A 24,887-nucleotide genomic window follows, 5' to 3' on the forward strand; every position below is an offset into this window, starting at 1 on the left:
CTCCAGCATGTAAATCATTCCGAGCTATACTGTATGAATGTTGTAGCCAGCCACCCATGAATTACAGTGTGGGAAACACTAGCAAACTCCTAATCCCAGACTTCCCCCCCAGAAATGTGTCTTGTACTGCTCAGCACCTTCCTGGAGAATACAAGCTCATATAAAGTCCATCATTTCGATAACAGAAAATGATATGCACAAACCTTGTTATCTCAAATGAAGTTTCCCAAACACTTCTATCCAAACACAGATCCCAACTGGTTTAGATAAAACAATGAAATAAGTTTATTAACTACAGAAATATTGATTTTAAGTGATTACAAGTAAGGAGGCAGAAAAGTCAGAATAGGTTACAAAGAAATTAAAGTAAAATGCAAACTAATAGCTAGCTTAACAAACTAAGTGACTTCAAAGAAAAAGTTTCTCTCAACACATGCTCTTGCCTCAATTTGTGTTAATTTCCTCATCATTCAGGTGGTGTTGATGCCGTGAGAAGAGATGAATGGGGAGAGAGATTTTGGGGTCTCTGCTCTCCTTTCTTATAGTTCTCTTTTTTTCTTTATTCTCAGCTGAGGTTCAGAAGATAGCCCATCTGTGGAGATGGGAACCTCCAGCTGTTCGTTGCTAAGATGTAAATTTCTTGCTCACACCCTTTTCCGTGCCAAAGAATGGCTTCTTAACCAGGCTATAGTCCATTTAATTTCATTGACACCTGGCTGAGGTGTCAGTTCGCCTTCTGTCCCTGAGGAACTGGTTTGTGGCTGTTTTCCACATATTTAGAATATGTTTTAGTATCGTCATACAACAGAATCTTTATAACTTTACATACAATGTTGCCACACATTTTTACCATGACAATAATGATCAGCAAATTATGAGTTTTCAAATGATACCTCACAATGCATACTTTGTACAAAATCCATTATAGTTTTGTGAAAAAGGTGAGCATAAGGATACCGACTGTCACAATGGCATAAGGCTACCCATGCAGAGGCACTGAATCTGAGAAACCTGTCTCCTCTTTACTGGTTATTAGAGAAATACCCTTAGTTTCTGCTTTGGGAGTTCATTTTTAAGAGTGTCCCCCAACATTGAGGGATTTCCTCAGCAAAGACAACACAGTTTTTGGTTATTTTAACTTTCCGGTAGTGTTTCTACTAAATGCCAGGAGCACGTTGTGCATCCTCCCCACTCAGTACTCCAGTCTCAATCTCAGCTTGCCCATGTGAAGATTCCCAGATGCACAGAGTCATTACATTGCCACTGAGTTAAGTAAATAAAGACACAACATCTGTTTTTAATTGGAAAATGAACAGATCCCAACTTTTAGTCACATAAATATCATAACCTCTGTGTTACCCAGCATGTATGGTCCCTCAGTATAGTAAAGCTGTGCATCTTCAAAATGTATTTATTTAAAAAATAAACAAAACTTACATGTATTGTGACCTTACAATAACAAAAAATGTACAGTTCTAATGCAATTGCACTTACATTCTTTGTATTTTTCTACATTTTGCTTTTCTTTTTCTGTTTAAATAGACTGCAGGATATTTGTAAATTTCATTTTACTGCTTGCCCACAAGACGTGCAGGTGAGTAGAGCTTGGGGAAAAGGCAATACATATATGCACTTGCAATACACAATACAGTTGATATTTCATACTTGTGGTCTACCAACCTTGCACATCCCTTTAACTTGTATAACATAAACATTTTATATGTTTGTAAAGTTTTATATAATTAAATAAAAAAAAACCTATTAAAGACTAAAACTGAATATCAGAGACAAAAAAATCACAATAGCAGGGAAAATTACACTGAGAACTTGTACACCACCTTTCACTTCTTAGTTTCTACAGGTTGCACTGCTTTTTAGCCTCTCTTTTTAAACTTTGAATGATTTTATAATCTGGATAGCTAATTTACAGAGAGGTTATTGCTATTGTAGTTCAAGTTGTGGCTTAAAATATTTATATCCTCAAGTTTTTATTTTTTCTGAAAGAATATATCCCCCTGAGGTGTAATAATGCTGATAATACTTTCCACTTAGGGCTGGTCTACACCAGAAAATTAGATCGAACCAGCTACTTGTATCGCTCAGGGGTTTGAAGATTCCACAACCCTTAGGTTAGTTTAACTACATCACTAAGTCCTGGTGTAGACAGGTTGATGGAAGAATTCTTGAACTGGCCAGAGATAGACAAACCCCAGAATCAAGAGGAGAGGTGAAGTCCTACTCCCCCTGGGACACACATGGAGATTGTGCCTATGTGGCATCCATTGGTTAGACTATGGATGGGATGGAAGACTTGATTGCCTCACTCACTTGCTGTGCATGGAGCCATAGGGGCATAGAGCAGTTATTCTCCAATGCCTATTGCCTTGTGCTCCCTACCCTGTGATGAAGGTATGGTTTGAACGTCATTTCCAGGATGTTGTGGGTCTGACTAAATCACCACATTTGGGTATCAGGAAGATTTTTTTTTTTTACCTTGGCACAAGATTGGCAAGGTGTCCAATAAGCTTTCTCACCTTTCTAGCGGCACCCTAAGCTTCATTTTTAGGCTAATAAGGAGTAAGGACAGAAATTAAAAGTTGTAGGATTGTAAGTGAGGTTTGTAATTTCATCACAACTTGCAGCCAGAATCCAGTGTGGATATCCTAGAGATAAGCATTAGTGATGAACACAAGAGATAACTGGTAGACCTAATGGCCCAGGGGTGCTGGAACAATTTGTATAATAGGGGGTGCTGAGAGCCATTGAACCAAAGTGTAAACCCTGTATGTGATGGAAAACACGTAAAGCCAGGGAGTGCAGCAGCATCCCTAGTTCCAGCACTTATTTAATGGCCTATAGGAAGGAGAGGAAACCTTACGTTTTTGAAGACTGAGATGGTCTTCATGTATACTCTCATTCCCCCCTGTTGAGATAGAATCAGAGAACTCAGAGGCAGGCTGAATCCTAGTGGCTAGGCTGAATGGGGCCAATCCTGAATTTATTTGGCATGGTTATTTGGCATGGAGGCCATTCTGGACCCAAGTAAATACTTGGTATTTTTTGGTGGGGAGAAATTAACCTTCCTCCTTTAAAGTTTAATAAAACTCTGGTTTTCTTCTTTAAAATCTGTCCCTATGTCCGTGTTTCTTTCTGCATATCCTGATCAAGATGAAGTGTTCAGATTTTGTGAATTTTATTTGCATATAATTGTAATGTGTGTAACCCAAATTTCTCACAGTATTTTGATGAAAGCTTAGGAATTATTATCCCCAAAGCAGTGGACTTTCTCAGGGAGCTAAAAAGCTACTTCACTGGTAATATTTGTACAACAACTGGGGTTATCTCTTTGACTCCAAGAAAAGCTTAGATTTCAACATTGAATGGCTTCTGTAGATCTCACACATAATTTTTACGTATAGCATATTTATAAATGTTGTGCAGCTTATTTTGGCATACTTTCATTTCATTTTGACACCCTAATTGACCTGCAGCATTTGACTCAGCCCATCAAGACTATATTGACATTGTATACATAAAATCTTGTAAATAAAATAGCTTAAGAGATTTTAGGAAGTACAAGAAATGGAAAAAGGAATGTTAACTGAGACATTTCTGTTGTATGTTATGAAATTATCAAGACCTTAAAAGTCAATATTAGAAATAGACCAGCACAACTAATATTTGTTATATTAATTTATTTATAGATTGAATAATTTTCTGCTGATATATTTTAAATCTAATTTTGTGGAATAGTTTAGCTGTTTTAAAACACACCTTCCTCAGAAATAAGACAAAAATAATAATCCTCCAACACTTAATCTTCCATGCTATGTTATGTAAATATACAAAATGCACACACATCTTGTGGTTCTAAGAAAAAAATGGTGTTTTCGATAATTTAAAATTTTGCCTTAATGTGATTAATCAAGGACATTATGCCGTGCCATAACTAATGTAGGAAAATCTATCTGATCTCATTCTTCTCAGTGACAATGTGTCATAATGTGAGATAGCAAGGCCAGATATGAAAAAAGGAAATTGTTAATACACAGTGTTTTTAAAAGTCCAGTTTGTGAATGTGCTATTTTCTTTTTTAGGGTTCAGTGTTTCATACTTTTTGATAATTAATTACATGCCTAAGAAAATAGCCACGGAGTGTGGTGTCTGCAGATTTATAGGTAGTGTTTCATTTATCATCAACCATGGATAGGTTTAAAATGATTTTGGCACATCAATGTATTGCAAACTCTGCAGATGATGTAAGCAGTAGCAGAAGGAACTATATTCAAATAATTTGATAAAACCAAGTCAGGCACACTCAAATAATGTAAATAGCCAAGTGGTTAAATTTATTTATTTAGTTCATAATTAAGATTTTAAATAATTCACATGCCAACTAAATTTTCATTTCTGCTATCTTATTGATAAGATGTGAGGTTTACTAGTTTTTAAAAAACTCAAACCTTATGAAATCATCAAAATATGCACATGCCTTACTGAGTAACTGTATTGTTGTTACTGTTCCCTTGTCCTTGTCTCCCTTTCCTCTCCACTTTTTGATCTGTTTCTTTCCCTCATTTCTTGTGTCCTGTTAAAATTGTAAGTTCTTTGGGGCAAGGACAAAGTGCAAAAACTTTAGGGTGCTTTATAGCACAAAATATCCATAAAACATGGTCTAAATGGCGAGCTGCAATTTTCACTGACATAGGACAATCTCTAGGTGGCATAGAGCTGATGGTGATCAGTTCTGTTCCATTCTTTTCACAGCCCCTGCCAAGGGAGGTGCTTGACATGAGTATATTAAAAAAAAAATTAAAAACAGATGGAATATATTTACAGTATTGATGAAACATAAAATATTACATGCAATACACGTTGTACCATAACTGTTTAACCCTTCTTACAGAGATATGAATAATACTGAAAGTCAATGTGATTTAGGCTCCCAAGTCCCTAAATCACTTTTGAAAATTGGTTGTAGGCTCCTAGTCACTTAGGTAACATTTTCAAAAGTGACTATCATGTTTAGTTTCATACAGTGCAAACCACAATTTAACGATTTGCTATGAAATATTACCATGTGGAGCACAATAATTAATATACTAGTGCAGTGCTTCTCAAAGTTGGGCCGCCGCTTGTTCAGGGAAAGCCCCTGGTGGTCTGGGCTGGTTTGTTTACCTGCTGTGTCTGCAGGTTCATCTGATCGTGGCTCCCACTGGCCATGGTTTGCCGTCTCAGGCCAACGGGGGCCGCGGGAAGCGGTGCGGGCCGAGGGATGTGCTAGCCGCCCTTCCTCCAGTCCCCATTGGCCTGGAGTGGCGATCCATGGCCAGTGGGAGCCACGATCGGCTGAACCTGCGGACACGGCAGGTAAACAAACCAGCCCGGACCGCCAGGGGCTTTCCCTGAACAAGCGGCGGCCCGACTTTGAGAAGCACTGTACTAGTGTTAGACATGGCTGGTTTATATGAACAGAGACAGGACTAGCTTTGGGTTCTGTGGGCCTGATTCATCTCCTTCTTTGCCAATGACTAGCTTCTTCTTCCTTGTGTATTTTTAAAACACACATCCTGGTAGGTAAACCTACTTATCTGCAACCCTGATAATGTTGTGAACGTTCCCTCATCATGTAGTTGTGAGGCTCAGTTAAATAGTAAGATCAAATCTCCTATTTTTCATGATATCTCTTTGACATGTTGTACTTTATTATTGGAGGAATGCATTCCATTAGGCAACTGTATAACTTCATAATATCTCATACAAATCACTGATACCTGTCATATGGTAAATAAGTACATAATTATTTGTTGTAGAGGTTCTCTAAAAGACAAGAGAAGTTATGCTTTCCTTTCATGTTGAAATTCTGCCTATCTGTGTCTTTACATTTACTGGTTCATGCTTTCCAGCACATCAAGTGTTCCGTGGTAAATGCTGACCGAGATTGGTTTCTCAAGTGTATAAAGCATAGTGTGTTTTAGTTGATAACCAATAATTCAGTAAAATACAGTGCTTATTTTGCATTCAATCCTGAAGTGCAGAGTCACAAAGCTGCAGATGGTCACCACCCACAGATCATTATTGTAATGTCCTTTTTCAGATAGACCCAAGGCAATGAGAGATGGGCAGAATTTTAAAATGTCGACCAATTCATGACCTAAACTTCCATGCCTTTCTGTACTACCCCTGACATTTCTTTCTAGAATAAGATTACCAAAAAAAAAAAAAATCTTTTAATCTTATGTTTCTTTTCTATGTAAGTGAAAGACAATGTGATATAGTGCAGTCAAGACAGAATTTGAGGAACCAAGGAACTCATGGGTTCTAATACTGGCTGTGCCATTGGCTCACTGTAAGGGTAAGCCACTTCACCTTCCTGTGCCTGGTACTGGAATCTTTAAATACCCTATCTGTAATAAAACTCACCTGCCTACTTCAAAGGAATGTTGTGTAGATTAATTACGGTTTGTATAGTGCTTTGAATATACCCAACATCATACAATATCTGATAAATATTATTTTGAGTGTAATTTCTAAAACTTCTGAATTTGTATGTGTGAGTGATCTATATAGTTAAACCCCTTTGTGAAAAGGGTACACAAGTAAATGCTACGATTGTATTTTTAAAATGAATTTATTTTGTTTTTAACATTTGCTTAAAATATAATGAAAACCTTTTGTTATGAAGTAGGAGTCTCTTATTTTTTGAATTTTCTTTTTAAAAGATCTGGGTTTTTTTCTTTTTGTTTTTGGTATGATACTGAAAGTATAACTCAAACAGGAAAGTACGAAAGGAAGAACACGCAAGTCCTGGTCAGCTGTTTTAGCTTTTAAGTTATAGGTGCTTGTTATCTAACAAATAATTAAAATATATTTATTTTAAAACTTATGGGAAAAGCATATTTTTCATTTGTATATGCTGTCTTTGTGCAAGCAAAGTAAGAGAATGTGTTTTGAGTGTCAGAAGTAAGGAGTACAAATAGTTTTGAATCATGTGGTTGCAGTCTCAAGAGTACTTTTGAGAGTGAAACTAGAACACATTTTAGCATTTCCATCTGCATACCTGTAATTTGCATCATCTCTAAAAAGAAGGCATTTACCACACGCTTGTAAGGCGTGTATCGAAAGTACATGCAGCAAATGTCATGCTGCACTTTGGTTTTGGAAGAGGCTGAGGTGTGGGGGAAGATTTGTTTAATTTTTTCAAAGAGGTGTAACACGGGCTTTCCCCATTTCAGAGTAAAGGCAGATGTAAAACAAGTGTTGGTGCTTTATAGACACTTGTGTATGTATATGTATGTTTATATATAGGCTTATACATTATGTTCTTTTTCAGGTTTTTCTGACAATTTTGATTTGAATAGTATCCACTGGAAATTTAACATGATTCTGGTAAACAGTTAATTATTAATTTAGGTGATTTCCAGTATGTCAGCTCATTAAATCACTGTTTTGACACACCTTTTTAAGAAATACTTTTCATATTTTTGAGGACAAATGAGATGTAGCTATATTAAATATTTTCCTAAGAAAGAGTTAGAGCTATAGAAGTGTTGGCCAGAATTTCTAATTGGGGTAACAACCCCTCAGAGCCATCAAGCTCATTAGGGCCGGGAGCCAGCAAAGCTTTTATGGACATGTAAATTTAAGAATGTGAATTTTCCCATTGATTTCAGCAGGACTACTCATGTGCTTACAGTTATACATGTGTTTAAGTGCTTTTCTGGATCAGGGTCTATGCTAGCAATAGAGTGGCATAGGGGATTGCACAAAGGAATGTTATCCAGATCCGGGAGAGGCTAATTTGGCTTTTTTATTTATGTACAGGCAGGTGAAGGTGAAAAGCCTGCACCTTAGAACAGTATATTTAATCTCTCAGAAGAGTGGTCCAGATCTTAATGAGCTTGTGAGGATTCACTAGATTGTTTCCCAGCCACCATCTTCCTGTCAGTGACACCAGACAGCCCACCAGAGTCATTTATTTAATCAGCTAGAGAGGTCAAAGAAGTGAAGTAGACTCTCCCCTAAAAACATGCAGTCTCAGCAGAGCTCTTATTCCCTGTTAGCCTGTGGAGTGAGAGAGCAGAAATTGAACGAGAATCTGCAGCATAGTAGTTCTAAAGCACTATAACTGGTTGTCATAGTATGATTCCCAAATCTGGACCTTAGCGTCCAAAATATGGGTACTAGCATGAATTCCCCTAAGCTTAATTACCAGCTTAGATCCTGTACTGCTGCCACCAATCAGGACTCTGAGTACCTGATAAACTCTGGTCTCCCCAAACCTTCCCTGGGGACCCCAAGACCCAAATTCCTTGAGTCTCACAACAAAGGGAAATAAACCATTCCCTTCCCCCTCTTTACCTCCTCCCAGATCTTTCCTGCCTGGGTACACTAGGAGATTACCCTGCTTCAACTCCTTGAAACACAACACAGAGAGATCAGGTTTCTCTCCCCCTTCTCCCAGAGGCAATACAGATTCAAGCTCTGTGAATCTAACACAAAGAGGAAATTTACCTTTCCCTCTCTGCTCTCTTTCCCTCCTCCCCACCAATTCCCTGGTATATATCGACTCAGTTCCTTTGGGCCTTAACTAGGAGAAAAAAATCAGACAGGTCTTAAAAGCAAACCTTTTAATAAAAAAGAAAGAAGGTAAAAGGTTTATCTCTGCAATTTAGATGATAAAAAGTTACAGGGTCTTTCAGCTTATAGACAATAGAAAGAAAGCTTTCTCCAGTAGGAATACAATTTAAAATACTTTCACCCAAATACCCATTAAAACTCTACCAGCCAGATACACAGTTGCAAATACAGAAAAACAATTTAAAAGACTAAACTGTCTTTCTACTTTTGTACTTACAAAATTGGAACAGAAGATTAGAGAGCCTGTTGGTATGTGTGGTCACTCTCAGAGCCTAGAGAGAACAAAGCAAAACCCAAAAACTACAAACAAAGGCTTCCCTCCACCGAGATTTGAAAGTATCTTGTTTCCTAATTGGTCCTCTGGTGTTTTTTGGTTCCCTGTTTGTTAACCCTTTACAGGTAAAAGAGACATTAACCCTTAACTATCTGTTTATGACACTGGTTCACTAGGCAATGCTGTTCATCTTGTGTTAGGGTGGAATTTTGCATCTGGAAGGAGGAGGCCTAAAGAGGAAAGGAGTTTTGAAATTGTGAATTTAAAGAACCTCCTTCTACAAGACCATTTGAACCATATCTGGGTTCAAAGAAGCTGAAGGCTTCTTAAACTCATGATGTGAAAAAGCTGTTTAATGGTGTGAAAATTATCAACAACATTATTTTGCATTTTTATGGTTTAATTTGTATTTTTGTTTTTCAGGAATGCAGCAATATTAAACAGAGTTAATGAAAGCTAACTGTATAATCTAAAGTGGCAAGATCCCAGAGCAAATTCTCATTTGTTGGTGTTTGGCTTTTTTTATAGTACACTTGTTTATTGGCAACTGGAATATATATATTCTTTGTGAAACTGTCGTAAAAATGAAGCTATCATTGTAAAACTGACAGTTTTGACAATAAGAACTGCCCTTCAATATATGAAGCCTGCTTGGCTCCCCATAGAAATTGAAACTGTAAACATCTTATGGAGGCAGATGAATTGCTAGGATCCCAACATAAATTTTAAGAAGAATAACTTCTTTTTGATATAGCTGCATGAGTGTCTCTGTGTTGACTTTCTCTGAAATAGTGCACAAAAGAGGAGCCACATATATTTTGGTAACATCAGGATGGAGAACCTTGTAGACTTTCATTACCATTAATGGAGCAGAAGAGCACAAACCATATATACTTTGTCCCAAATCTTGCAAACACTTGGGCATCTGCAGGCTCAGGACCTATATTTGTTAAAATAGGAGGTTTCCGGTTTAGCTAGGTTTGTCCCTGGCTACCTGTTTAGCAAGCGATTTTTTTCCCCATAAAAACTCCATGATTGTATATTTCTGTTCATTTAATAAATTTGGAGGGAAAATTAAATGTCTTTAATTTTCTTTTTAATAGAAAACCAGAAGTGGAAGAAAATGCAGCATGTTTCAGTTCTGGTGTATGCAAAGCGTGAACACAAAAAAAATAAAGAAGTCCATGTTTTGTTTGTTATTTCAGACTTACTGTTTCAGGTGAACATCATCCATCTCAAAGCTGTGTCAATGGGATCAAAATGGCTACTTACACGTACTAGCAACAAGGGATGACTTAGTCTTGCAGATATTTTTCTTATGTGGTGTTTAACTTAATTAAATTAGATGTTGTTCATTTAAATTGTATTTTGTAGTCACATTGTACTGAATCATAGAAATCAAAGTAGCTAGATTATGGTTTCTTTCTAGGCATCTCTGCCTTTATCATATCTACATAATAATCCCAGCTTTAAGTAGCAACTGCCTACTACATTTATTCACATGTGCAATTGTTAATTGTGCTCAGTCTAGTCCACTGAAACTCAAAAACCATTTTTGGTTCTTTGTAAGGCCTGTGCCATTAAAGTTCTACATCATGTGTAAAGAGATCCAGTGTAAATAGAATAAATTTACATTTATGGAAGAATATTCCAAACCTCTGTTTCTGAAATCCCTCTGAATAACTCTGCATTTCAGTTAAACGCAATACCAGAGAATTTCAGCACAGTAAGCAAGAGAACATTCTTTCTAGTCCTGTTTCAAGTTTTATGTTAACAGCACCCAGGAAATACAAACACTTTATAGAGTGTCAAAGATGCAGCACACTTAGAACCTACGGCTTGTACTCTATCACATACAAAGAAATTGTACCTTCACTTAGAAAGCTTGGGCCACATCCTGCAATACTTACTTACACACATGAATAATTTTATGTGAGTATTCTTACTGAGTTCAGTGAGGTTATTCATCTCCATAAAGTTACTTTAGTAAATGTTTGTTGATAGGGGCATTGGTATATATGACATTGTACAAACGTAGTCTAATCTTGTAAAACCTTATTCACGTTCGTAGTCCCACTAAAGCCATTCATGCAGATAGGACCATTGGAATCTTTGCTTGTGTGAATAAGGACTTTTCATTTAAGTAATAGTTTTCATGATTGGTCATAGTCATTCATACTCACTCACATCTCTGCGTTGCTGCGTTTTCACACTGCAGAATGAGTAAAAACAGGTCAGGCTGTATCCAAGGAGGATGGACTGAATTTAAAGCTACATACACCTCTACCTCAATATAACTCTGTCCTCGGGAGCCAAAAAATCTTACTGCGTTGTAGGTGAAACCACATTATATCTAACTTGATTTGATCCACCGGAGTGCACAGTCCTGCCTCCCCAGAGTGCTGCTTTACCACGTTATATCCGAATTCGTGTTATATCGGGTGGCGTTATATCAGGGTAGAGGTGTATGTTGTGTGATCCTTTCAATACAAAATCTATTTGCTGATGAGCTAATGCTGTTTACAGAACATTTTTGTCAACTTCTAAAAGTCATTGTTAAAGGGGCACTGGCTGAAAACTACATGGAAAAATGTTTCCTATCACTAAAGAGTTTTTATTTTAATCAGCACTCTTTTTTGTACCTGTGAATCCAAATGACAAAAACTGTAATCGTTCAGTGAAGAAATAGTTAATAATCAAAAAGCTTTGCAAAATAATATCTCAGGAGCCTGTTGGTTTTGCTCAGGAAGTTTGCATTTCTTGAGTTTGTGCTACCTCATTATTTCTAATATTGAAACTACAGTTTACCAGTCACACCAACCTTTTAAATCAAGAAATGAGCATAAGGTTTATTAGCTTAAAAATTTGAGTATTTTTATATGGAAAATATCCAGTTAGACTTATTGGGCCACTTCTGCTTTCACTTAAACACTGTAAATCTTAGCTATCTTGTATGAAGTCAGTGAAATTACTCCAGGTTTGTACTAGTGCAATCGAGAGCAAGATTGTTTAGCCATTACCTCAGAAAGTAATTATAACTATAATCAAAATACATGACTGCTAAATCTTAAGGGCTTTTTAAAAAAATGTAATTTGTATATCTAATAAATCTGATTCCTAAAATAAATATAAAGATGAAAATTCATTTTAATAACTATTAGCAATTAAAATCTATATTTTTATTTAGTAACTTCTGAGAATATTTGGATTGATTTTCTGAAAACTAAGAACAGTGAAAATAAAAATATCTTGGTGAGGCAGCAACAAAAGGATTCTGTGAACCAAAGTTAGGGATATATTAGTTCCTTACACTGATATTGGACACACTGTTTATGACAATAGCAACTCACACGATAATCACATCTGATCACAAACTGTATCGGTGTATGTTTGGTCAGTTCTTGGATAGGAGACCTTGAAGAAAACCCTGGTTGCTCCTGGAAGTGGTGGTGATGATTTAATATATGGCATTCTTGCATCTTGGATCAGTTCTGAATCAGTGCCTCTGCAGTGCATTAATGGTCATTGTAGCGCTAAAGGTGCTGTCTTCCTGATGAGATATATCCCAAAGTCTTGACTATTTGTAGCTACTAAAGCTCCTATGATGCCTTGGGCACATGAACCTTATTTGTTGGGCATATTCCAATTTGAGTAATTCCTACATGAAATTTCCCTCTGTAGTTTCATAATGATAGGTTAATTATATTCTTCAATTCCTGTCTTAATCTGCTGATGACTGAAGTCAATGAGACTAAGCATGATGGGACATATTTGCAGGATTGAGACTATAGTTTATAAAGTGCTTGAGATGAAGGAGATTATGAGGAGAGATGTTTAAAACTCTTCAGTTTGGAAAAGAGACATCTAAGGAGGGATATTGTAGAGGTCTATAAAATCATGGATGGTGTGGAGAAAGTAAATAAGTGTTTTTTACTCCTTATTACAGAAAAACTAGGGATCACCAAATGAAATTAATAGGCAGCAGGTTTAAAACAAACAAAAGGAAGTAATTCTTCGCACAATGTACAGTCAACCTGTGGAACTCTTTGCCAGAGGATGTTGTGAGGGCCACATCTAAAACAAATTTATCTAGTTCTTTTTTTAACTCTGTGGAGGCTAGATCCATCCATAGCTATTAGCCATGTTGAGCAGGGATGGTGCCCTACCCTCTATTTGCCAGAGGCTGGGAAAGAGTGTTTTATTCATTTCCTCCTAGCCACCTGGCATTGGCCACTGTTGGAAGGCAGGATACTGGGCTAAATGGACCTTTGGTCTGATGCAGTGTGGCCGCTTTTATGTTTTGATGGATCTGCAGGGTCTAAAATGTAAGGGGATGAAAGCTGTTTAAATTGTTATTGGCCCAGATTCTCAGCCTAGGTTTAATTGTCTTTGCATTGCTCCAGTAGTGCAAAGGAGACTTAATACTGCCCCAGAGTGGCAGTTGTGGGCTTCCCTGTTGCAGCCCATGGTGGCCTAAAGCTAACGTAGGAGACAGGCTGAAAGCATGCTCTGTGCTCCAGCCAGTGGGCTTGTTCTTCAGTGACCATTTCTGTTGCCATAATTTAGAGCTGCTGTTAGGCTCTTCTAAATCATGCTAGGAATACGGGCATTAGCAAAATGGCTTATTTTTCTTCCTCCATCCAGGTTCTGTGCTGAGTCCCACTTAGCCAAACCCAGTAATGTGGCCTATATTTTGTGTATGTATCAGAGAAGAAACATTTAACATCAATATAAAACTATTCATTAGACTGAAATATTTAGTAATTACAAAGCATTATAGTATTTAGAGAAATTTGTTTTATGGAAATTGCAAAAACAACCCAATAAAAGAAAATCACACAACCAAAGTCCCGAAGACCTCCCCCAATCAGTTTTTTAATAGCATCAATATAAAAATATATGTATGCAAATTGTGAATTAATATTGTTTTCTCAGCAGACATCAGGCTAATAGCTTGGCTAATACTGTAAAATCAAAGATTGAAAGTGTTTTCCATAACAAGATATTATTAATTACATATGACTTTTTTATCTGCTATTTAGAAAAAATGAATATTTTCATAAAAAAGTCTCTGCAATAAGTATCACTATTACAATTTAATTTGTCTCTTAGATGCAATTTGATACTATTCACTTGTATACCATATACAGTTTCCCGACTGCTGTTTCCTTTTTAGTAACATCTTTCAGAAGTTAGAGTATTTCTTTCTGAATAGAAAAGCAGTTTGGTATACTAGAAATGCTTTAGAGTATATCAGCAAGTCATTATAGTGGAAGTGGTTGAGAGGCAATACATTAGGCAAAAAGCTGCAATAGAGATACCTGCAGTGAACACCATATGTGCCCTTAACAAAGTACTGTAATTAGTTGCTCTTATTCTCATGCCCACTGTCCCAAGTGCTGATGTTTATGAAAGGCAAAGATCACTGCAATACCATTTCAAGTTCTGCTCTGTTGGAGTTGTTTATGCTCATTCAATTTTTAATGTACCTATAAGATGTTTTGATGAGGGCATTTAGCCCAAAGGGGTTTGCATCGCACCTCCAGTGATTTAAACACAAAAGTAAGGTTGGTTCTTCAGAATATTTTAAGTGCTAACTTCTGCTCCAATATTAATAATAAACATTAACAAACTATCGAAAAACAATTTCATATTTCAGTCACTGAATGTGATCTTGGTGTTTCATGTTGATAGGATGCTGGTCATTAAAAGTAGTGAAGTGTCTGATGTCAGGATAGCCTGCAGTGGTAGAAGTTGCTTACATCTTGTGGGTACCTGATATGCTACTTATTTCATAGATATTCAGATCACATGTTTTCTACTTCAGTTGACAGAAGATATCTGAGTAGAATAGACAGTTTTCCTGAACATTTCATGTGATGTCATAACCTATTATATAATGTATGTTTTATAAAGCAGTAGTTGAGAATTATGAATCATATTAATTACTAGTTTATGTATGAAACATCCATTTTTATTTTAGGAGATTTAAACTATGTACATTTTAGAATATTAGTGTTGCTTTAGTATTGATTATTGCAGCTCATTTAAGTAATTATTGTGCTACTGTAATTGTCCCTCAAACAAGCTTTAGTGTTTTCATCATAGATCTTTGTAAATATCATTAAGAGTGGCTCTTGGGAGAGGCTAGTCATTTCAAAAGATTATCTGATAGCTATTGGTGATGATCTATAAGGTGATTTTCTACATTGGCTTATTTGGGACTTTGAGGGGTCAAAATCCTCCTCTTGACTGGAGGATGTTAACACAAAATAAACCTAACATGGATGCTCCTCTTTATTATGTGATATTGTGTTATGTCAGACAAAAACAATCCTGTTGGGGATGGAAACACCAACAGTTTCTTCTCATTAGAAAATTACATAAAAACATATATTGGGAAAAGTGAGAGCAGAGATATGTGTAGCCTCTGGACCCTAATGACAGCACAGACAATCTTCACTGATTTCTAAGGATAGGAGGAGAATTCTGTGGTGAGTCAATTTGGAAAAGGGAGTAGCAAACAAGGGCTAGTCTACACTAGCAAGGCTAAAACACTTTAACTTGGCTTGTGTAGTCATGGCAGAGTGTTGGGAGACCTCCACGAGAAAACCACCTCCATGAGAGGTGTGGCTCCCAGCACGGGTGCAGTGTTTACACTGGCACTTTACAGTGCTGAAACTTGCTGTGCTTGAGGTATGTTTTTTCACACTCCTGACCGAGAAAGTTGCAGCGCAGTAAAGTGCCAGTGGAGACAAGCCCTGTGACTATTTGCTTAATTAAGTTGATATAGGGAAGAGGAGTTATGGTTAGTTCTAAGTGTAGCTGGACAATTCTTTCAAAAACTGTAGGAGGTATCTTCCCCCAAAATAAATAAATCAGCCAACAAATTAGGGTAGGTTGCAAAGATATCCTTTAGAAAAAGACCATGGTACAAAAAGATTTGTTTGAGACTCTATTGCCAGTGTAGTATATTCAGTAGAAGATACAGATGTATCAGCACTCCTGGGGGCATTCTGTGACAAAAAATTAAAAAGTCTGTGCACAATATTTTAAAATTGTTCAATTTTTTTTCAAAATAACATTACATAATCACACCAGTTTCAATTATTTTGGTAATTTATTTCAAAATACCTGTGAGCAAGTATGTCTGGAACAATAAAGACACACACAAAAATTCCCCCAGGAGTACAGTGTTAAAGAAACCTCTGTGACAATCCAGTTCCTGTTTCTCTGCCCCACTTCCCAACACAGAGCCCAGTCGGGTGACCCCCCCCCCCAGTCCACCTGCAGTGCCCCTCCCAGCTAGTACACATGAATCACCCAGAACCCAGCCATGATGAGAGTGATCACTGTAACTATGTTTTCATAGATTTTGGCTGTGTCATTTTCTTTTTCCCTAATAATCAACATATTTTTCTTCTTGATGCTACAGATATTGGTAGTACCATCTTTCTGTAGTGATTTTGAAGAACTTCTTAGCAACCTCAGTTTATTCAGTTGCATTAGCACATAAAGGGTTACATTCGTCCTGGGATAATTCCCTTGCATTCACTGGAGTTACACTGAAGGTGTTTGAATCAAAATGGTTCTTAAGTGATAATGTGGACACAACCACTTTTCTCTTGGAACACTGCTAGCTATCTTTTTCTGTAGTTTCTCTAATTACAGTATTAAGCTATGTCTTCTGTTGTACTGCAGTCAACTCTACTATTCTTATTTCAAAACTTGATTTGGCTGAATTCACTAATTTTAAATATAATTTGATATTTTCTGAAAGCTTACAAATAAATACACAGCCAATATATAAAGCTGATTTTAAAAAAATCAAACTACAGACCTGCTGTGGGGCCAGGTTTAAAAAAAAAGATTTCTTCTTCTAACATAGCTGTTGTTTGGAGCCCTATCATTTGCCTTTTTTTCCAAAATGCTAGTTATAGGTTACAATAGACAACAGTAGTTTTACTTGTAGTGAGGGTGTTAAAAGAAGAATGCAGTAAAAATTAGCTGAAATATGAAGATAGTTATTTTAAAACTGATTTAATTCTGTAAATATATAAAGTAGGATATAACGTAATTTACCAGGAAAAAAACAGATATGCTACACAATTTCATTAACCTCTAAGCAGGAATAAAGAAAATATTTATGCAAATAGTATAGGTTATTATCCTCTATCACCTAGGCCTGGTTTATATAGACAACTAATTCTCTGCCCTGCTGTGTCATATTAAAATATCCAATATGTTAATTGCTTACAAAGGTTTAGAATGACTTGAATATCAGTAACACCTCTGATAGTACAATTTGGAAAGCAAATATAATTTATCATCATAGTTAGCTTTTTTCCATAAAATAGATACATAGATGAATTTTTAATTGTGTGAAGAGGTAAGCAATAACTGGTTACTACTACTTCTGTGACGTTGATTCATTCCTTTAACATGCAAATTTTAAGTATACATAGATCAAGTGCTTTTATTTTAGAAATATGCCTAGAGGCTGTATTGGTAGGCTTTAGGGAGATATCTGGTTTGGTGTGAAGTAAATAGTTGTTAAATGATCACATGAATTTATGTTTTAGAAGATGAAAAAGTGGAGCTTTGAGTGTATGAGAAGACCCAACTGTACCTGTTATCTACGCTCACAACTTTGTTTTGTTTTTCAAAGAAATCTCACAAATATCACACAATTAAAAGAAAAAAAAACAAGGGCTGCAAGAAATAAAGCTAAAATATTCAAAATTGAATGTCTAAAATTAGGCATTTAAATCCATTTTTACATATCTGTGGCCTGATTTTCAGAAAAGAAGAGTTGCACCTCTCATTGGATTGGATTGAGTGGAAGTTAGGCGTGCTTGGTGCCTCTGAAAATTTGACTGCCTGTGAATGTAAGTGTCTTAGTCTGTATTTAGATGCCTAACTTTAAGCACCCAAATTTGTATATTTTGGTCTCCATGAAAAAAATAATCTAAAAAGCATTTTAGGAAAAGTCAGAGTGGTCTGAGGGTATTTGTAATTGATTTGGCATATGACCTATATAAAGAAAAGACATGGTTATTTAGGAAGTGCACATTGAGATAAAATGGGGAAGCGGTGATTTACACTTCCACAGTAAAGCAAAATTAATAAAATTTAGATATTAATGTAGCAGTTAAATATCTGGCCCTTTTTCATATTGTTATTGTCTACAATATTACTCAATTCCACACTTCTTTTTGAGTTTTACTCTTGGTACTGTCTTGTTGTCCTTCCTGTTCTTAATCTAGAGCCATCACTCTCCCTTTGAAACAGTTGACAATAAATACATTTCACGCCTAACATTATCAGTGTCACAAGGTGGTTCAGTAATTTTGTAAAGCAGCAGGATCTTTTAGATAAAAATAAGATAAAAAGATAGCAGTAAGAAAGAAAAATGACTTCTAATTGTGCTGAGGATTTTGTCTTTTATGTATTCCTTCACAATCCAATCTAAGTAAATTAACTTTCATGTAATCTATTGTTAGAGATATTTTAACCAAAAGGAGTGGTAGTTTAAAACTACCAATTTTCCTCCAAAAGTTGAATTTTTGAGCATAGTGCTTCTTATGCCCACTCTAAAAATTTCTGCAGCACTAATCATTTTAGGGCTTATCTACATAAGAAAGTCATTACACCGATTTAACAGAAATTGATTTGAAACTTGATTTACCTAAACTGCTATAAAACCTTGCATAGCACTCTTATTTTGGTTTAAGGGTGCTTTTTTTCAGCTTAAATTAAGCTGGTAAGGAGTCAGTCTAAACTAAATTGAGATGAGTGTCAACACAAAGTTTTATGGTGGTTTAATTAAATCATTTCAGAAAGACACCTTTAGTTAAACTGGTCCTAGTTTTTGTGTATTTGGAGCCTTAAACAGACTCTCAGTAATTGCTATACTAAATCAGACTAATATCATCTTGTCCAGCACCCTGTCTTATGCCCTGAATATTGAAGGTTTATAGGCTTTTTTTTTTTAAATAAATTCCTATTCTCTGATTTTGTGGTGATCTAATTATTACTATAAAATCTGGTCCTTTTAAAACTCTTGGCCTCAGCAATATCTTGTGGCAATGAGTTCAACAGGCTTATTATGCATTGTGTAAAAAGTAGTTCTTTTTATAAGTTCTAAATTTGTTGCTTTTAAATTTAATTTAATGTCCCCTTGTTATCTCATATTAGAAGTGCCTAATTTACCCTCTCTGTGTCATACATTAGATTATATACCTCAGTCCTATCTCTTCTTTATAAATCTCCTATCTAAATTAAACAGTAGGAATCTTTCTGTGTCTTTTCTCACCCTCATATGGAAATATTTCCTTTACTCTAGTATTTCTTTTATTATTCATGTCTGAATCCTTCTTTTTCTGTTTTTTTAAAATCTCTTTTGAGTTAGGACAATGGTTCTCAAACTATTGTACTGGTGACCCCTTTCATATAGCAAGCCTCTGAGTGCGGCCTCCCTTATAAATTAAAAACAATTGTTTATGTATTTAACACCATTATAAATGCTGGAGGCAAAGCAGGGTTTGGGGTGGAGGCTGACAGATTGGGACCCCCCCCGTGTAATAACCTTGCGACCCCCTGTGGGGTCCCAACCCACAGTCTGAGAATTCCTGAGTTAGGATGCCCAGGACTGAATACTGTATTCCAAGTGACGGCATATCATTGAGTTCAATAATGGCATTATTTTTCATTATTCTTTGCTTTCCAGTTCTTATGCTGCTAATGTTTTCATCGTGGGGGTTTTTTTTTTATTGCCATTGAACATTCAGCAGAGATTTTAATTTAGTAGTACACCTTGACACCTCAGGTCTTTTTCAGAGTGGCCACTCGGCTCTTGTAGCTGGTTGCTTTGCTTTTAGAACCGAGGTTATAACCACATATTCGATAACTTGAACAATGACATCATCTAACTGCAGAACTGGTTAACAGTTAGAAATGGAAGTGTGTAACAATTTAAGCCTGGCTCTTTTGATGATAACGTTGTTTACTGAGTTAGTGTCAAAAGAAATAAAGCACTGGTGGACTTCAAGGCTTTATTCTTCTCCATATAAAAAGTCAAATATCTATTCATGCCACATATATGTAGTAGAGCTTCCATATAGCTGGCATGTGGACAGGTGACGAATGACGGCTGGATGATTGGCTGGTTAATTTAGAGACAAATAAAGAGGAAAATCAACAGGAGTCCTCATGGGCCTGTCTGCACCACAGTGCACACTTTTCATATTTACAGTTTTAAGTCGTTTTGGACAGATTTCTGGGAACCTGAATGTCTTGGGCTGAGAAGGAAAAAGGTGCCCTGCTTCTGAGTAATCATCTATTTCCACACTCTCAGCACGATGGCAGCCTCATTTGGCAGGGTTTTGAGTCATATCTAATTAATCCAGAACAGAACTATTAGAGTTATAAGCCTTTTTGTCTTCTGAGCTTGGTCATGATGTTTGCTACTGAGGATCGGCTTGCAGTGGATAAAAAATGCTTCCCTTGCTAGTGTGGCTGATGTAGATGTAGAGAACAACTGTAATTTTACATTCAGGTAGTTAAGCCAGATAATTGCATCAGGAGTAGTGGACTGTATCACTGTGATGCCTCCTTTGTATTTGTGAATCGTGCAGTGAGTTGTTATATGTTCCATGGTCGGTTCTGGGAGACCACAGTTGCACAGTGGAGAGTCTTTAATTTTCCATTTGTGTAGCAAGTATCGGCATCTGCCATGATTTGTGCAGATGCACTTTAGGGTTGCCCGTGAGTTTCATGGGAGATCAAAACCAGGGATCTTCTGCATCAGGTCTTTCAAAGGTGTTTATTTGTGGCTTCTTGTGAACGCCATTCGGCTTTCCAAGCTTCCTGAGAGTTGAAGTTGCAAGACAAGCAGCCACCTTCAGCGACATAGAGTCCACCTTGAATGGGGACCTAAATACCGTGGAGGAATATTTCCAGAAATGGAGGCTTAAACCAAGCCCCCGCAAAACCAGAGTCACTGCATTCCATCTTGATAATAGGAATGCTAAGCTGGAGCCATGAGCAAGAGCCCAGTAATTTCTTGTTTGAGTGACAGGGATATACCTCTGCTGTCTATCTCTGATCTCATTTTTCTTGATTCCAGGACCAATTGTAGAGCATAAGTCCTTTTCCAGTAGAGTTCTCCTTACCTGCTGAGTAAGTTGCAATCTGGAATGTCCTATGACGGACTCCTATATTCATAACTTCCCAGCACAGAGGGAAATATCTGGTGCATCTCTGCTTATTTATGTGGAACATGAAGCCTGATTGTCTATTTGAAATCAGTTCAACTTTTAGGGATACAAGTCTGAAAGTCTTTAGTGAGAAGACCATGTCTATTGCAATCCACTAAGCCCAAAGCTCTTAATATGCAATGGTATGTAGGATCTTATTTAAATATGTTCATGGTTTCATGGAAGTAAAAGAAAGCACATTTGAAATGTGTGTGCATGTATTATTTTTTACAATAATAAATATGAATAGGAAAAAAACATGGATTCATACTATTATTATTAATGTGGAACTTTCTTGCCTGCTATATGCACTGAGAAATATGTCAACCATAGATACTTTAAGATGACTTGAGAAAATGTGCAGTTTTGCAGCACTTTTACATGTTTTATTTTTAATTTTGAAAAGCCTTTAAACCCATTAAGTCTGATGAACAGATTTTAAAAACAATAGATTAGTCACCAATCAGCGCTAAATAAACTTACCTGTTTGCTATATTTGACAGCATTTTGGTCCATTCCTAGAAATAACAGGGGTGTGTGTGTGTGTGTGTGTGTGTGACAGAGAGAGAGAGAAAGGAGCAAGAACAAAAAGTACTATTTTATGTGAATGATGCCTTTCTGCAACATACCCTCCATCACTGAATGCCCATCCCTCCTTTATTATTTTATTTATTTATACACTTTTCTGCGGTGCTCCTATTGTAGCATCAAAATGCTTCAGAAACATAAAAAGAACATAGTCAACTTGAAAATCACATTTCCATCTTAAAATGTTTTAATTAATATATTACAAGTAAAACCAAAGATGATTACTAAAATGATAGAAGTTAGCAACAATTTTTTCTCTTTCTAGTTTGCTTACTTTCTGAATTAAACAGCAGTTAATTTTCACCTAATTAATATATACTTTGTTTTCTCTGCATAGTCAGTGTGCAAGTTGTTTCGTTCTTTAAATACCTTTATAAGCATCAACAAGGGAACAGAAAAATCCTTTTAATTTTTAAGACATTTTAAAAAAATCAGGTCATACTATTGAAGATAAATTTACCAGAAAATTGATTTAAAAAAAATTAGTTAATTCAAAATATTCAAGTTGAAAGTATACCTTTAATGACTATATCCTCATGGCACCATTGTGAGGTAAGAATGATTATGGTGAATTGGGACACAGAGAAATTATGGCTTTTATCTTTCAAACACTTAAGTACATGCTTAACTTTATGCATGTGAGTATTCCAGTTTGTTTCCATAGGGCTGCAAAAGTCTTTGAAGGATTAATAAGATGCCTAGGATCATATAGGAAGTTTTTAGCAGGGCCTGAAATAGAACCCCTATATCCTCATTTCCAGTCCAGCACTTCACACATAAAGTCCTCTCATAGTCTTTGCTCAATGAGTTTAGTAAATGTAGGAACAATCCCTTGCCATGTGTATCTATTAAATAAAGAGATTTTTCAGTTCAAGGAATTGATTCCAAAGTGCAAAACATACTTTTTCAATAAAATTTTAAAGTTCTTTACAATAAAGTTTTGTAATTGAATTAATTGTTAATACTGTCTAGGGGCAGCATTAACTAATTAAATATAAATAATAGTGTTTTTATATTTCTCTCTTCTTCTATCCAAGCTAGAGAAAAATCACTTATATTATGGAAATCCAAGTATCATGTTGTACATCTGTTATTCAGTGCTATTGAAAAACTTCTCCAAATCTCTAAGAAAGACATGCCTCTTAACCTATAATATTGCGCGTGTGGAACAAATGACACAAATCAAAATTGATAGAGCAAGAAACTAGAGATGGTATGGAAATAATTTTGTAATTATGTATGATGATTTTTTTGTGATTTAATAAAACTGTGCCACTGAGGTGGTGGCTCCTTAGTGCCAGGCTTGAGGTTTTTTGTTTTTGTGGGCTTTCTTTTTTTTTTTTTATTTGCCATTACATATTTCCTATTCGTGGTTATGAAGCCTGAAACTAACAATGGCAAGAAGTTATTACACATCACTTATGAATGGCAGAATGTAGGATTGAGACAAAGGAAGATAGAGTGTGAGTGCGCTGTGGGGTGTGTTAGAATACATATGTCAACAGGATATGTGATTGTGGCAAATTCAAAGAAGTTAAATTTTTTCCATGCCTCGTCTGTCTGTCTTTAATGTGTCTAATATAGCTCTTTATTTTAGATATTATTGGACATGATTCACCATACTATCTAGATATGTAATATATTTTCTTTTATATTGCCTAGACCACACCTTACAAACTGTTTCAATTACTTTCTTTGATATCTGACTGCTCAACTTGTATACATTGTACTATACAGGAATATGTGCATATAAAATACTTTGTAAGTATGTGTACCTATGTTGAGGTTTTAGTACTGCCGCTGTTGTAGAAGTTTCTTTTTTTCTGCAAACGTTGTTTAGTAATTTTTCATATGTGTTACAGAATTTATGAACATATAGTCTCCACAAAGGCTTAAAAGGGTTTTTGTAATGGCATTGAAAAGCAGGAAAAAAATGGGTACTGCAAAAGTATTTTATTAATGAATGATGTACATTGGTTCCAGCTGTGACCATGTGATTAGACCTTCACTAGGCAACAATGGGTATTTTCCTGTTGCCTTTATTTGATTTCCAAGAATGTGTCATCTGCTATATAAACCCTTGCCAATATGCCCCATGTAAAACTGGTATTTTGTATTTTTCTGAAGCATCAGCTGCATACCCACCCATATCCCTGCAGAAATATTGTTTCAGTTGAATAGGGCACCTTAGTGCCTATGTCTGGTGCTGCATACCAAAATCATGAATGCGCGTTGTAATTTAGTTTCTATTAAATATATCAGTCTATTTGTAGGATGCCTTGTTGCCTGGTAATGAGAGAGATTATTTTCACTTTTACATTTCTATCTTAATATTTTATTACAGCAGTATAATGTGTTATAGAGGTGGACAAGCCTGCAGATTGAAATGTGGATAGTCCAGATTGTTCCTTTCCCTAGACCATATGGTATAGTTCTAAAAGCCTTTTGTATGCTGTCTGTTCAGTTAATTGTAAACTCAGTCTTTAACATACCTAAGAAAGAAAGAAAAGGAGATATAAGTGGACTAAAAGAAAGGGTCCATATATCCTTTGAGAACCTTAGCAAGGTTTGCTAAAAAGATGTAAAAACTCCAAACCCTCACATTGGCATCTTGGTGAGGTTTCACTGTTGGTGAGTTTGAATGTATATTTCTGTATGAACATGAGTTTTCATGTTCCTTGATCACATAAGGTAGAAGCACATGTGGTGGTAGTGGTGGTAGAGGGGAAGAAATCTATTCTCTCAAAGTCAAATAACTGGGCAGGGGAGAGGTTTTAGTATATAATAAACTGGTAAAATAGTATTTTTCCTCAGGCAGACAGCTTTGCCAGTGGGTGATGTACACTAAGATTTATGACAGATGGGTAGTAGGATTGCTAATACACCTACACAAGTTTTAGCTTCTGATGTTCCCAGTGCTCTTGATGCCTAAGAAGTTTGTGTTCACGTTTTGTTTTGATGTTGTCCGATGCATGGTGTTAGGAGAATGGAACAAAGGCCCACTCTGGATCTTCATGTGCTAAGATGAGAATAATTTATCCTAGTCCTCACAAAAAGTGTACTATATAGGAAAACCATTGAATCCATGGGCAAGAAGATTTTAAATTTCATCCTCAGAAAGTCTGTGA

At 36.1% G+C, this 24,887-nt stretch overlaps 1 protein-coding gene across 1 annotated transcript in view; it reads left to right on the top strand.

Moving 5' to 3' along the window:
* Positions 1–24,887, top strand: part of GTDC1 (glycosyltransferase like domain containing 1) — a 288,981-nt gene that overhangs the window by 24,118 nt on the left and 239,976 nt on the right. The window contains 1 exon segment of the mRNA XM_050969376.1: positions 17,717–17,802. The gene's annotated coding sequence lies outside the window, so the exon portion shown is untranslated.

Source organism: Gopherus flavomarginatus, chromosome 10 (assembly GCF_025201925.1).
Source record: "Gopherus flavomarginatus isolate rGopFla2 chromosome 10, rGopFla2.mat.asm, whole genome shotgun sequence".
Classification (NCBI taxonomy): Eukaryota; Metazoa; Chordata; order Testudines; family Testudinidae; genus Gopherus; species Gopherus flavomarginatus.